The sequence below is a fragment of the Megascapheus bottae genome, chromosome 4 (genome assembly GCF_031878675.1).
Source record: "Megascapheus bottae isolate mThoBot1 chromosome 4, mThoBot2.hap1, whole genome shotgun sequence".
NCBI lineage: Eukaryota > Metazoa > Chordata > Mammalia > Rodentia > Geomyidae > Megascapheus > Megascapheus bottae.
The window spans coordinates 41,668,198-41,682,636 of NC_143512.1; positions in this window are offsets into that span (position 1 = coordinate 41,668,198).

The window sequence follows — 14,439 nt, forward strand, 5'->3', positions numbered from 1 at the left end:
ATTGATACCCTTTCACATGTCTTGGTACCTTTTACCCTCCCCCCACCCCCCACCCCCGTCTTGGTTTTCCCCCCTTCCCTATCAAATTTCAAATAATCAAATACAAATAAATTCAATATATCAGATAACAGAGTGAGGTACTATAACAATATGAGATACCCAAGGGACAGCAAAGGAGATGAGAGATAACATAGTACATTAAGGACAACAATCATTCGTTATATGGCTTTTGTTTCAATATCCTGCAGGTCCTTTCAATTAGCTTCATACTATATGGCCTTATGTATCAAGGTTTTGCTGTATTGCAGATGTCTTGCTAGTAGAGCCCAAGGTTTCTACTGGTTATGACAAATGAGGGAAACCATTGAGCCTAAGTTCCTTTGAGTCTGGCTTACTTCACTTAATATGATCTTTTCTAAGTCTTTCCCTTTCCTAACAAATGGGTCGATGTCGTTTTTTCTGACAGCAGCATAGAATTCCATTGTGTACAAATACCACAACTTGTTGATCCACTCATCAACTGAGGGACATCTAGGTTGGTTCCATATCTTTGCTATGGTGAATAGTGCTGCAATGAACATTGTTGTGCTAGTGGATTTAATATGCTCTAGTTTCTGGATGGTTGGGTAAATGCCAAGTAGTGGAATTGCTGGGTCATAGGGGAGCCCTATGTTTAGCCTTTTGAGGCACTGCCGTACTGCTTTCCATAGTGGTTGAATGAGTGTGCACTCCCACCAACAGTGTAGTAGTGATCCCTCCTGGCCACATCCCCTCCAGCATCTGTTATTCGTTTTCCTGATCCTGGCCATTCTAACTAGAGTGAGGTGGAATCTTAGAGTTGTTTTGATTTGCATTTCTTTTATGACCAGAGATGTTGAGCATTTCTTCATGCGTCTATAGGCCATTTGGTTCTTTGAAAGAATTAACAAAAATGACAAACTCTTAGCAAATCTTACCAAAAAAAGAAGAGAGCATATCGAAATAAACAAAATTGCAGACGAAAATGGTAATATCACAACTGAAATTACCAAGATCCAGAATATCATCAGGGAATACTTCTCAAACCTTTACGCCAACAAATTTGAGAATCTAGAAGAAATGGATGAATTCCTAGCCAATATTAACATACCCACACTGAACCAAGAAGAACTAACCCAACTCAACAGGCCTATATCAAGCTCTGAAATAGAAACGGCAATTAGAGAACTTCCACCCAAGAAAAGCCCAGGGCCCGATGGATTCACAGCTGAATTCTATAAGGTCTTCAAAGCAGAGCTCACACCAATACTCCTCAAGCTCTTCAACGAAATTGAAAATGAAGGTTCTTTACCAAACTCATTCTATGAAGCCAGTATAACCCTCATCCCCAAATCAGACATTCATCAAAGAAAGAAAATTAATTTTAAAAAAACTTAAGGGGAAAAGAAGAAAAAACAAATAGAACAATAATCACAAACATATCTCTTGATTCCATATCCTGGAGTTCATTTCGCTTAGCCTCATCCTGTATGGACATATGTATATAGCTTTTGAGCTATTATGATCCTCTGTTAGAATCTTAAATGTATATTAATTATTACAAATGAAGGGAAACCATGGAGCCTATATTTCTTTGAGTCTGGCCTACTTCACTTAATATGATTTTTTTCCAAGTCTTTCTATTTCCTTACAAAAGGGGCAATGTCATTCTTTCTGATGGCAGCATAGAGTTCCATGGTGTAAATATGCCACATCTTCATGATCATTCATCTACTGAGAGGCATCTAGGTTGGTTCCATATCTTAGCTGTGGTGAACAATGCTGCGATGAATATAGTTGTGCTGGTATGTTTAGTGTGGCCTTATTTCTGGATACTTGGGTAGATGCCCAGAAGTAGAATTGCTGGGTCATGTGGGTCATGTTTAGTGTTTTAAGGAACCTCCATACTGCTTTCCAGAATGGTTGAACAAGTTTATACTCCTACCAGAAGTGTAATAGCAATCCCTTCTGACCCCCTTCTGACCACATCCCTGTTAGCATCTGTTGTTTAGATTTCTTGATCATGGCCATTCTAACTGGAGTGAGGTAGAATCTCAGTGTTGTTTTAATTTGCATTTCTTTTATGACCAGAGATGTTGAGCATTTTTTAATGTGTTTATTGGTCATTTTTATTTCCTCCTCTTTAAGTCTTTAGCCTACCATTTAATGGGATAGTTGTTTCTTTTTTTTTTTTTTGCCAGTCCTGGGTCTTGAACTCAGGGCCTGAGCACTGTCCTTGGGCTTTCTCAAGGTTAGAGCTCTACCACTTGAACCACTAGGCCAAACTCCCACCCACCCCCCCCCTTTTTTTTTTTTTTGCCAGTCCTGGGCTTGGGTTCAGGGCCTGACCACTGTCCTGGATTTTCTCAAGGGCTCTACCACTTGAGCCATAGCACCACTTCTGGCTTTTTGCTACGTATGTGGTACCGAGGAATCAAATCCAGGTCTTTGTGCATGCTAGGCAAGCACGCTTACCAGTAGGCCAAATTCCCGGCACTAATTTTAACATCTGTATATTATATTGAAATACAACAGACATTATATGCATTAGCATCTTATGCATTGTAATTTTAAATTTTATTATGTTCTTGAAACACTTAATATTGAGTGAAAAAGTTGGCTAACAAAAGGAGTAACATATATAGCATTTAAAAAAGTTTCTCACCTAATAATTAGTTCTCAAGAATATTGGAAAATTATTATGGTAAAAAAAATAGTTTCAGGGCCGGGAGTTTGGCCTAGTGGTAGAGTGCTTGCCTAGCATGCACGAATTCCTGGGTTCGATTCCTCGGTACCACATACATAGAAAAAAGCTGGAAGTGGTGCTGAGGCTCAAGTGGTAGAGCTCTAGCCTTGAGAAAGTCCAAGGACAATGCTCAGGCCCTGAGCCCAAGCCCAAAACTGGCAAAAAAATAGTTTCAACATTCAAATAGAGTAACAATTTTTTAGGAAAACAAGGCATCTTTATATTCTGTAAATTATTCAGTGCTCAGAACTGAATTTTAGCAAGTATTAAATGAATTTTAGGCCGGGAGTTTGGCCTAGTGGTTAAAGTGCTTGCCTAGCATGCACAAAGACCCGGGTTCGATTCCTTGGTACCACATATATACAAAAAAAAAAAAGCCGGAAGTGGTGCTGAGGCTCAAGTGGTAGAGCTCTAGCCTTGAGAAAGTCCAAGGCCGGTGCTCAGGCCCTGAGCTCAAGCCCAGGACTGGCAAAAAAAAATAAAAAAATAAAATAAAAAAAAATAATAAATGAATTTTAACCAGTATTTTTGTTTATAAAAATTTGCCAGTAAACATATTACGCCAGGTACCAGTGGCTCACACTTGTAACCCTAGCGATTCAGGGGGCTGAGATCTGAAGATCACAGTAAAAATCAGACCAGGCAGAAAAGTCTATGAGAATTTTAACTCCAGTTAAGTACCAGAAAATGGGAGTTGGGCTGTGGCTCAAGTGATAGACTGCTAGCCTCGAGCAAAAGTGCTCGGGAACAGTACCCAGGGTGAGTTCAAGCCCCACAATTAATAATAACAAAAAATTACATTGATTAGAATAACTTGTTCAGTTCAGAATTACTGATGAAAATTTTATGCTGATTAAAGAATCATAAATTTGCATCATTAAAAACCTAAAATTCCTATTTTGTAATTTTTTTTTTTGCCAGTCCTGGGGCTTGAACTCGGGGCCTGACTACTGGTCCTTGAGCTTTCTCAAGACTAGAGATCTACCACTTGACCCAAAGCACCACATCCAGCTTTTTCTATGTATGTGGTACCGAGAAATCATACCCTGGTCTTAGAGTGCTAAGCAAGCACCCTACCACTAGGCCAAACTCTGGGCCCCCTATTTTGTAAATTTTGCCCCCTGTTTTGTAAATTTTTTTAATGCTCAGAAAATTTAATAATATAATCAGAAATGATATTCCTATTCTTTAACATGTATCACTTAACACTTTATTAATTTATTAACATTGATTTTACATCATGTTTTGTAAGTTTTAAATATTAATTTGCTGCAATTTAATAATTTCCATTAGTACTTTTGTAATTTTATCAGTCATCATTTACCAGGCTAAATTTATATAGATGGCTGATTGTTGAAAGTAGCACATAGAAGATAGAAATTAAAAGTAGTGCCACTTAAAGTTGTGTTTTATTTTATGTATACATGCCCCTATGTTTCTGAATTTAATTTATTTCAATATATTGGGATTCTGTTTTTAACAGAAGCCATGAAAACTGAAAAATGTTTTTCCATTGGAGATTTGGAAAGATTTTTTTCATGTAGAATGTTGCATTTTATTAATGTATTTTAATGTTTAGTAAAAATTTAAAATAGTTATAAAAGACTAAGCCTGGCTTAGTCCCAGTGGTTCACACCTATAGTCCTAGCTACTCAGGAAACTGAAATCTTAAAGAACATGGTTCAGAGCCACCCTGAGCAAGAAAGATCATGAGACATCTCCAATAAACTGCCAAAAGAGCTGGAAGTGGAGCTGTGGCTTAGGTGGTAGAGCACTAACCTTAGCACTCAGGCCCTGAATTCAAGACAATACGGGAAAAATTTTCTCTCTCTTTCCTTTTTTTTTTTTTTTTGTTTTGTTTTTTTAACCAGTCCAGGGTCTGAGCACTGTCCTTATCAAGGCTAGAGCCCTACCATTTGAGCCACAATTCTACTTCTGGCTTTTTCTATGTATGTGGTACCCAGGAATCAAACCCAGGTATTTTGTGTATGCTAGGCAAGCACTGTACCAGTAGGCCAAATTTCTGGCCAACATGGTAAACTTTCTAGCCATCATCTAGACTCAATTTTTTGAACATGATTTTATGCATTGTGTCACTTTTCTAGAATTTCATATACATTTGTTAGTGAAGCTTATTAGCACCATTCACAGTGCTTTTGTTCAGTATGTCTTGGTTGGGGTCCAAAATTATTCACTTTCCTAACTAAGCAAGTTCTCAAGTAATGTTGAGGTATGTAGTCTGGTAGTAACTGTCTGATAGAATAATTCTTTGTACCTGAGTTTTCCACACATTTTAGGGTAGGGTTTTGGCATTGATTCTCTGGCCATGATGGATGTATGATCCCTCCCAAAGTAATAAACAAACCAGGCAAAATATATGATACGGTGACTTTAAAAACATTGAATATGAAACGATGACAGGTTCAGAGGGCTGGCCCTGGAGAGACATGAGCCTCATGATTGCCCTTGGACTGCTTTCTTGAGAGAATTTTCTAACTTACGATGCAGGAAGAGAGAACCCAAGCAGAGTCTGATCCAGAACCTGAGATGAGATGAAGTTAAGAGCCTGGGCTGTTGAGACCAGTGCAGTGCAGGTATGTAACTTTACCAGGGAGAATATGAAGAAGAAACAGCAGCATGGAAAGACTTCAGAGATCTGATTTGTGAATTCAGCCGAGTACTGAACGTGGACAGAACTGTCTAAAAGGATTAGAGGTCACAGTCACCTGTAGTGGCAGGTGATGCTGCCTTTGTGCAAACAGTGTAATAGTGCTTATTTCCATCAGCGAGACTGGCCCACTTGGTAACACACACATAAGAAAGTGTATACAGAAGATTTTTACCTCCATGATAGGAAATATATCAACTATTCAACATATCAACAATATCACATTAAAAGAATCATATGGCACAACTTGGAACTGAGGGGTAATACCATATAAGAAAATCCAGTACCATACATACATACATAAAGCACAAAAACCATATGAGTCTTGAAATCAGTGCCAGGAAAGCTTTCACAGGTGATGGTTTTTGAAAAAGAATAACAGAAAACTGCCTCAATAAAAAGTTCACAATTGGCACATTAATCAGTCTTCTAAAATCAGTGACAAGGTTACTTTGAGGTGGGGAGAGGTTGGGTAAGGGTCCTCGGGCTTGGACTGTGGGTCTGGGCACTGTCCCTGGGCTCCTTTTGCTTAATGTTAATGCTGTGCCATTTGAGCCACAATGCCATCCCAGCTTTTTCTGTGATTAGAGGTGAGAATCTCATGGAGTTTCCTGCCTGGGCTGGCTTCATTCTCCTGAGTAGCTGGGATGAGTATGAGTCACTGGTGCCTGCCTGGTATACTCAGTTGTTAATAACAGTTTCAGCAGAGTTGCAGAATACAAATCACAGAAAAATTAGTTGCACTTCTATGCAAATGATATTGACCAATCTGGAAAGAGGTGATTTGGTCACATTGCAGCTAAAACTGCAGATAAGATGACTTTTAAAAAGTGGGAGAAAAGGGGCCAGGAGTTTGGCCTAGTGGTAGTGTGCTTACCTAGCATGCATGAAGGCCCGGGTTCGATTCCTTGGTACCACATACATAGAAAAAAGCCAGAAATGGTGCTGAGTCTCAAGTGGTAGAGCTCTAGCCTTGAGAAAGCCCAAGGACAGTGCTCAGGCCCTGGGCTCAAGCCTAGGACTGGCAAAAAAAAAAAAAAAAAAGTTGGAGAAAAGGGCCGAGAGTTTGGCCTAGTGGTAGAGTACTTGCCTAGCATGCACAAAGACTGGGGTTCAATTCCTTGGTACCACAAACATAGGAAAAAGCCGGAAGTGGTTCTGAGGCTCAAGTGGTAAAATTTTAGCCTTGAGAAAGTCCAAGGACAGCGCTCAGCCCAGGACTGGCAAAAAAAAAAGGTAGGGGGAGCAAAACATGGGAAGGGCATTTCAATGTTTAAGAAGTAATGTACCCACTACCTGATGAATGCAACTGTAACCCCTGTAACCCCTCTACCACTCCAACTGTAAAATACAACGTTAAAAAAAAGTAAGTGCCCACTCTCCTGAGAGCTAGTTACCCACCTCTAAAGAAAGCCAATATCTCTGTCCAAGAATTTCTCCTTTTGATTTTTTGTTTTTGTTTTTTTGGTCAGTTGTGAGGCTTGAACTCAGTCATGGGCAAGCACTGTCTTGAGCTTTTTTGCTACTCTGCCACTTTAAGCTACAATGCACTTCCAGTTTTCTAGTGCTTAATTGGAGATATGATTCTCGTAGACTTTCCTGCCTGCATTGGCCTTGGGCGCTGGTCCTCAGGACTCAGCCTCCTGAGTAGCTAGGATTACAGGCTTGGGCCTTCAGTGCCCATCTCTGTTCATTCTTTTTTATCCCTGTCAGCAAGATATAATCTACCTAATTGTCTCTTTCCCAGCTGTCTCAAATTCCAGATCTGTCACTTAGCTGGTACTAGTTATATGACCTTACACAACTTCTGGTGCTTTTGTGTTTTATTTGCATCCATGAAATAAAGATAATAATGGATAATAGTAATTGTCCAACAAATTACAAAAATTAAAAAAAGGATAAACGAGTCCCTTCATGATGTATCTTTAAGCTAGAACCAGAGAAGAAGAAATAATAAGCTAGAAGAGCTGCAGAATTAGTGATAACATAAATGAGTCCAGGCCTTCTTTGGAAGAAGGCATATAAAGCAAGCATTGTCACACTGTTCACTTTGAAGAACCAACCAGCCTCTTTGCCAACTGCCTGTGGAGAGGGACAGACCTTAGGAGCCAAGAGCCTCAATTCTGCTTACAACCTGAATGAGACTGGGAGAGGACCCAATCTCCCATGAATAATGCTTCCCAGTCAATAACTACAACCTATAGAACTTTGTGCACAGGTCTTAGGCAAACCCTGCCTAGATTCCTGACCCACAGAAGCTGAGATGATATACATACATTATTCTAAGCTGCTTAATGTGTAGTCATAGCAGTAGAAAATGAATGCAACTAGCCACAGTTTAGTTTGTTCACCTATTCTTTTAACCCTCTCAGCACTACTCAACAGGACTTATCCTGGAGAGCTCAGCACCCTGGCCCTGCCTTCATGCACAGAATCACACTTCCAAAGTTCCTCTCCCAGTCACTACTTTTGAGTCAACATGGTCTCCAGTGGGACTTCTTAGATTTGGACCTAGGGAGAGCACCTCCCGTCCTCCTCAGGCCAGAATGTCCTCTGAACAAGGTACTTAATATGATCCTCATTCTGCTGTACGCAAAATGGATGGAGGTTCAGAGTTGGTAAAATAGAATCCTAGAGTTGGTGAAATTGAAGACAATTGCAACCCACTAATGGCAAGGTTAAGGTCCTGGGACAGGAGAAGGGGATCTCTACCTAGGACATACATAGCAAATGTCAGTCAAGTGAAATGGAGACAGTGTTGGAGTGTTGGTGATGACGTCCAAGACTGGAGCTGGAGTTGAAGGGTAGATAGTTGCACCACAAATTGAAGTCAGAGAGAAAATAGGACATGATATCTCATGCAGAGGAAGTTTGTGTAAATAGACACCGAGGCCATTGTAAAGATAACATGAGGGCTTGGAGTTTTGCCTAGTGGTAGAGTGCTTGCCTAGCATGCATGAAGACCCGGGTTTGATTCCTCAGTACCACGTACATAGAAAAAAGCCAAAGTGGTGCTGTGGCTCAAGTGGTAGAGATCTAGCCTTGAAAAAGCTCAAGGACAGTGTTCAGGCCCTGAGTTCAAGGCCCAGGACTGGCAAAAAAAAAAAAAAAAGATAACCTGAGCACAAAAAGGAAGTGATGAATAGGGGGGGAAAAGGGGCAGGAAGGAGAGCCATGGACATTCATAGGAAGTTCCAGGCAGACTCACAGATTATATCCTTTGAAAACAAAAGATTTGCTATATATGTTGAAGCACTTGAGTTCAGTGAATATTTGCAGCTAAATGAATAAATTATGCATGTGCTATTCAGATGGCAACATGCTGTCATATAAAACAGTAAGGTTACACATTGATAATATTTCCAGGCATGAACTTACACAGTCACTGGAAAATTAACAATACTGAGGCTGTCAAAAGTAAGTTTCTACTTCGGCTGCTTGGCTCCATAGGAAGTTTTAAAGGAGCTACTGCTCTTGGCTTAAGAAAAAGTAGTTAAGATGTCTTCTGATTTGGCAGACTCTGATGGCACTTCTTTAATTGACTGAGATATTATGAGCACCGTATGCTAGGGCATTAGCCAGTTCCTGCTGCCAGCAGTCAGAGTAGCCTAGGGTTTGCCAAAATTCCCATCTGCTCTCCATCCTCAGTTTCTTCACAGTTCATCGGCATCTTCATTATCTTTAGCAAAAAAAAAAAAAGAAAAATTCCTAGTTTTTATTTTAAAATGAGCTAGATACAATTGGCTATCTTTTTCAAGTATTATTTGTTGGTTAATGAGGAAACCATACATGTATTGGCATACATCATCAGCTTTTCCATTTAATTTTTTTAAAACTTTTACTGCTTATGGTAACAAAATGATATGCAACTGCACATATTCATATCCTCCCTTCTGTGTGTGTGTGTGTGTGTGTGTGTGTGTGTGTGTGCGTGCGCGCACGCACACACACACACCATGAGGCTCGAACTCAGGGTCTGGGTGCTGTTCCTGAGGTTTTTTTGCTCAAGGCTAGAATTCTGCCACTTGAGCCACAGCTCCACTTCAGGCTTTGTGGTGGAGAACTGAAGGCAAAGAGTCTCAATGGACTTTACTTCCTGGACTGGCTTGGAACCTCAGTCCTCAGATCTCAGCCCCCTAAGTAGCTAAATCTACAGACATGAACCACAGGCAGTCAGCAGTGCATGAACTTTTGAATTGGTCATCATTAGGCAAAAATAAGATTTCTGGTATCAGTCTTACAAAGTTACAAGCAAAAAGCAACACAAAATAGTCAATAATATGAGAAGAACTAATGGTATAAAAATATTAACTGATAATTAGGAAGGCAAGAAGACATTATAGCTAAATGCTGTTGCATGCATAAGTGGAAAAATTATAAATACATATGATTGTTGCTACAGAAAAATTTATAGAATGTCTTCAGTGAAAAGTTTATGGAAAGTTAGTCCCTTAACAGCTTGACTTTTTTTTTCTTTTTTGCTGACCTAGGGATTGAAAACACAGGGTCTTTTATTTTTTTCCTCTGTTGGGAGGGTTTGAATTCAGGGTCTGGGTGCTGTCCCTAAACTCTTTCAACTCGAGGTGAATGTTCTACCACTTTAAGCCACAGCACAACTTCTTATTTTCTAGTGTTTAATTGGAGAGAAGCATCTCATAGATTTTCCTGCTGGGGTCTTCAAATCTCAGCCTTCTGAGTATGAACCACCAGGGTCTTTCAAATTGCTTTGTTACCTAAATTTCAGGAAAACTAGTGATCATGAGTGATTGTCAAATACAATAGCACATTTTTATCAGAACTAGTAGAGAAATTTGGAAATAGACATTGTATATAATTGAAAACAAAATATATTTTAAAAGATGTAATTCTTTTTCTGAAAGGATTACTTCACATAATATAATTTTTGTATTTACTATATACATGGAAGGCAGTTACTTTTCATAATGGGTCCTCTTCATTTCTCCAATGTTCTTCATAGTTTGTGTTTATCTGAGAGTGAATCAATATACCCACTCTGAATGTAATTTGATCATCTGGATGTGACATGAAAGGTGACCTGTGGTTGCTTATAGTCTAATTGTAAGCCTAAGGGGGGAGTTGCCATATGTCACTGCAAAGTTCCTTCTCTTTTTGCTAAGTCCAGACTCTCTCAGACCTGATTGCAGTATAAATGTTGTCATAACCCCCCAAAAGTTGTAGATCTAAAGCCATTTCCAAACTAAAGGAAATGTAGTTTCATTGAACTGTGTTTCATAAGAATCTATAACACTGCTAAATGCTAAGCTGTGTGATTCTAAGAAGACTTGGGTTGGCAACCTGTGTCAACATAGAATGTGGCTGTGTTCCCTCGCTCGTGCTGTGAGCAGCCCCTGCCTTCACAAGTGTGTTGAGGTATGTGGATTCTGTATTTGTTTTTACTTTTGTCAATTTATTAGTTCCCCCTTTGAGAGAAACAGTGATGAAACATTTTCTGAGAGTTCCTTACTTTCGGTCATTTTGATAGATGATATTTCAAATATTGCAAACGTTCCTTGAAAAAAAGTATTTTTCAATAACTTTAATAAATCTTAAGATGAGAGCGTTAATATTCTCGTTTGGTATTTCTTGGCTTATATGAAGAGATTAATTAGTATTATTCCATTGAACTGTCTCTTTGAGAAAGTATTGTTTCCTCAAAAAATATGTTACAAAGGCGGGCACAGTGGCTCACGCCTGTAATTCTAGCTACTTAGGAGGCTGAGATATGAGGATCATGGTTCTAAGCCAGCCCAGGCACTAAAGAACATGAGACTCTTATCTCCAATGAATCATTAGAAAATGGGAAGTCGGGCTGTGGCTCAAGGGTAGAGCTATAATCTTGAGCTAAAGAGCTCAGAGACAGTACCCAGCCCCAGAGTTCTAGCCCCATGATCCCCACAAAAAATGTTAGAATGTAAGTTAGCATCATCTAATGAACTTTCTGAAGTGATAAACCAAATTTCTATCTGGTCTGTACTGTATTGTAGCTGATGGCCTCATTTGGATATTGAACACTGAAATATGTATGATGTGACTGAAGAACGAGTTTTTTTTTTTTAGTTACACATAATGCTCATTACCCTTTGGCCAGAGGTAACTGTATTAGGAACTCATCTAGAGCCACAAAATCTTATTTGGGTCAGGGCCGGATGTGGCAGGGCACCTGCCGATGAGTGTAAAGCATCAGATAGCAAGGTCAAGTCCAACCCTTGGACATTTTTTTAAAATTTGGGTAGAGGAATTTTAGTGTTATTCTAAATACTGAGCCTGATCCTACAAGTGCTCTAAGTTCTTTCTCTTTTTGAGACAGATTTATGGAATATAACTTACTCTCCCTCACCCCCAACACACACACACACACACACACACACACACACACACACACACACACACGCTTCAATTGGCCCATAGCCTGTTTCATTTAAGCCTAAAGTATTGATTTATCATTATTTATGTGAAACATAATTTTGTTGAATGCTAGGGTTACAAGGCAAGCAAGACATCTTTTCCACAAACAGCTTACACTCTTCTAGGGGAAGAAAAGTTAGTTAAGTAAACAATGGTACCACAAGTAGCAAAGAGAATAAAAGCCATTGCCAGTCCTTAGAGGACCTCAGAATAGGCCATGAACCATAAACAATGAGAGTATTTCTATATGAATAAATAAATAAAACATTAATTTTGGTTAAAATTATATATCCTTCAAGGCAGAGTTAAGAATATGGAGGCCACGCCCATGCTTGGACCACTGAGGCAATGGCCTGCAGCTGTCTTTCATTGTCACTGCTATGGGACAGCCCCTACTTGTCCAGGCTGTGGGGATTGACTGGCCAGGTTTAGGAGGCACAGTTTTTAGGACTTCTCCCCTTTTCAGAACCCCATCTGGGGCTTGCTTTTACATCCACAAATCCTAGAATGTGGACACCATTGCCCATCTAGGCCTCTTATTAAGATTGTTGCGAAGCGCTTGGCAGAGTGGCTCAAGTGATAAGAGCACATGCCAAGAAAGCATGAGGCTGAGTTCAAACTACAGTACCATTTAAAAACCAACAACTTAAAATGCATTTCACTGGGCTCATATCTGAAATCCTAGTACTGAGGAGTCTGAGATATGAGGCTCAGTGTCAGCCTGAGCAAGAAAGCCCTTGAGACTTTCCCAATTAACTGCCCCAAAGCCAGAAGTAGATCAGTGGTTCAAGCAATAAAGTGTCGGCCTTGAGCAAAAACTAAAAGCTCAGGGACAGTGCCCAGGTCCTGAGTTCAAGCCCCAGGCAAGACAAAAAAGAAAAAAAAATGTTCACACACATGGTAAAGGATGACCTATACAGGCATGGTGCAAACCTGTGAAGTTGCTTTTCCCACAATTTTATCTTCCAGCTTTAGCTGGGGGGAGGCAAAAATGGGCATGCAACTATGAATTGATCCCAGTGGAAAAGAACTCCAGGGAAGCATTGCCAGCCAGTCTGTCCAGAAGCAAAATGGGTCCTTGTGAGTCAAAAAGTATGTGAGAAAATCTCTAGGTTTTTTCCTTAATACTTTACTTTTCACTTTTCCCCCCAAGAGTGACTGAGTCACAGATGTGATCTCTGCTGCTGGTGGTTTACATGTTTATAACTTGGAGAGAAAACCCAGAAATAGTGAGAAACGGAGGAAGGGAGATCATTCATCCAAAAATTGGGATCAAAAAATCAAGTTGGGGACCCGGGGTTTGGCCTAGTGGTAGAGTGCTTGCCTAGGATGCGTGAAGACCAAGGTTTGATTCCTCAGTAGTACATAAATAGAAAAGCCAGAAATAGTGCTGTTGCTCAAGAGATAGAGCACTAGCCTTGAGGAAAAAAACCCAAGGACAGTGCTCAGGCTCTGACTTTAAGCCCCAGGACACACACACACACACACACACACACACACACACACACACACACACACACACACACACAGAGAGAGAAATCCAGTTGGGCACTGGTACTTCATGCCTGTAAACCTCAATTCTCAAGAAGCTGAGAACTGAGGATCGTAACTCAAAGCCAGCTTCAGAAGGAAAGTCTGTGAGACTCTTATGTCCACTAAACTATCCTTCTGCCTCCTCTGTGGTGCTGTGGCTCAAGTGATAGAGCCCTAACCTTGAGCAAAAGCTCAGAGATAGCTCCTAGGTCCTGAGTTTATGCCCTGGGACCTCCACTTTTTTTTTTAAAATCACTATTATGTTCTCACCACTTTTCTTTCACAAGCACTTGAAGCTTGTGAGAACTGCGTGGAGTGTAAGCAGCTAAAACCGGAGAAAACTCACCTTTTTGACCAGAGGACCAGTAAAATGGGGCCCTGGGAACTAGGGAGTGTGAAAAGATTCATGGAGAGGAAAGAGCAGGAGAAGGAACATCCTCTCATTATATGAAAGCAAACACAAGGCACAGACCATCAGAAGCTAAGTGTAAGAAAGGGAAATGCAAAGTGAAATTAAAAAGTGTTGGGGACTGACTGTGGGGTCAGTGACCGTGACTGTGGGGTCAGTGACCTTGGACCCGCACAATTGAGTACACAAGGAAGTAAGCTCTTATCATGATTTTGGGCTGTGTCAATAGCTTCTCATTTAACCTGTTTGGGACTTGATAGCTTCTCATTCAACCTATTTCAGACTTGATACTGTTTGTACGAATGTAGCCCCTGGCAGTTCCCTAGTTTAAAGATGTGTATTTAAGATTGAGAACTGGAAATAAACTGGGCTACGGTCTTGGGCTACAGGCTTCTTAAGCTGTGGCTCCTGATTTGGGCTGTAGCCCTCCTGAACCCCATCTGTTTGTCTCTCTTCTATTTTTTCCTAGTCCTTGCCCCCTATTTCAGGAATCCCAATCTGCGAACCCTGGTTTGCTGCCGGTTGGCCCCTTTTATCTTTATTTTTGCATAGTATGCAATGGATTTTCACCTGGGTAGGGTTCTACTTGGAAGCACTCAGTTATAATTTCACAGATGGCAGCTTTATTCCATTGGCTTC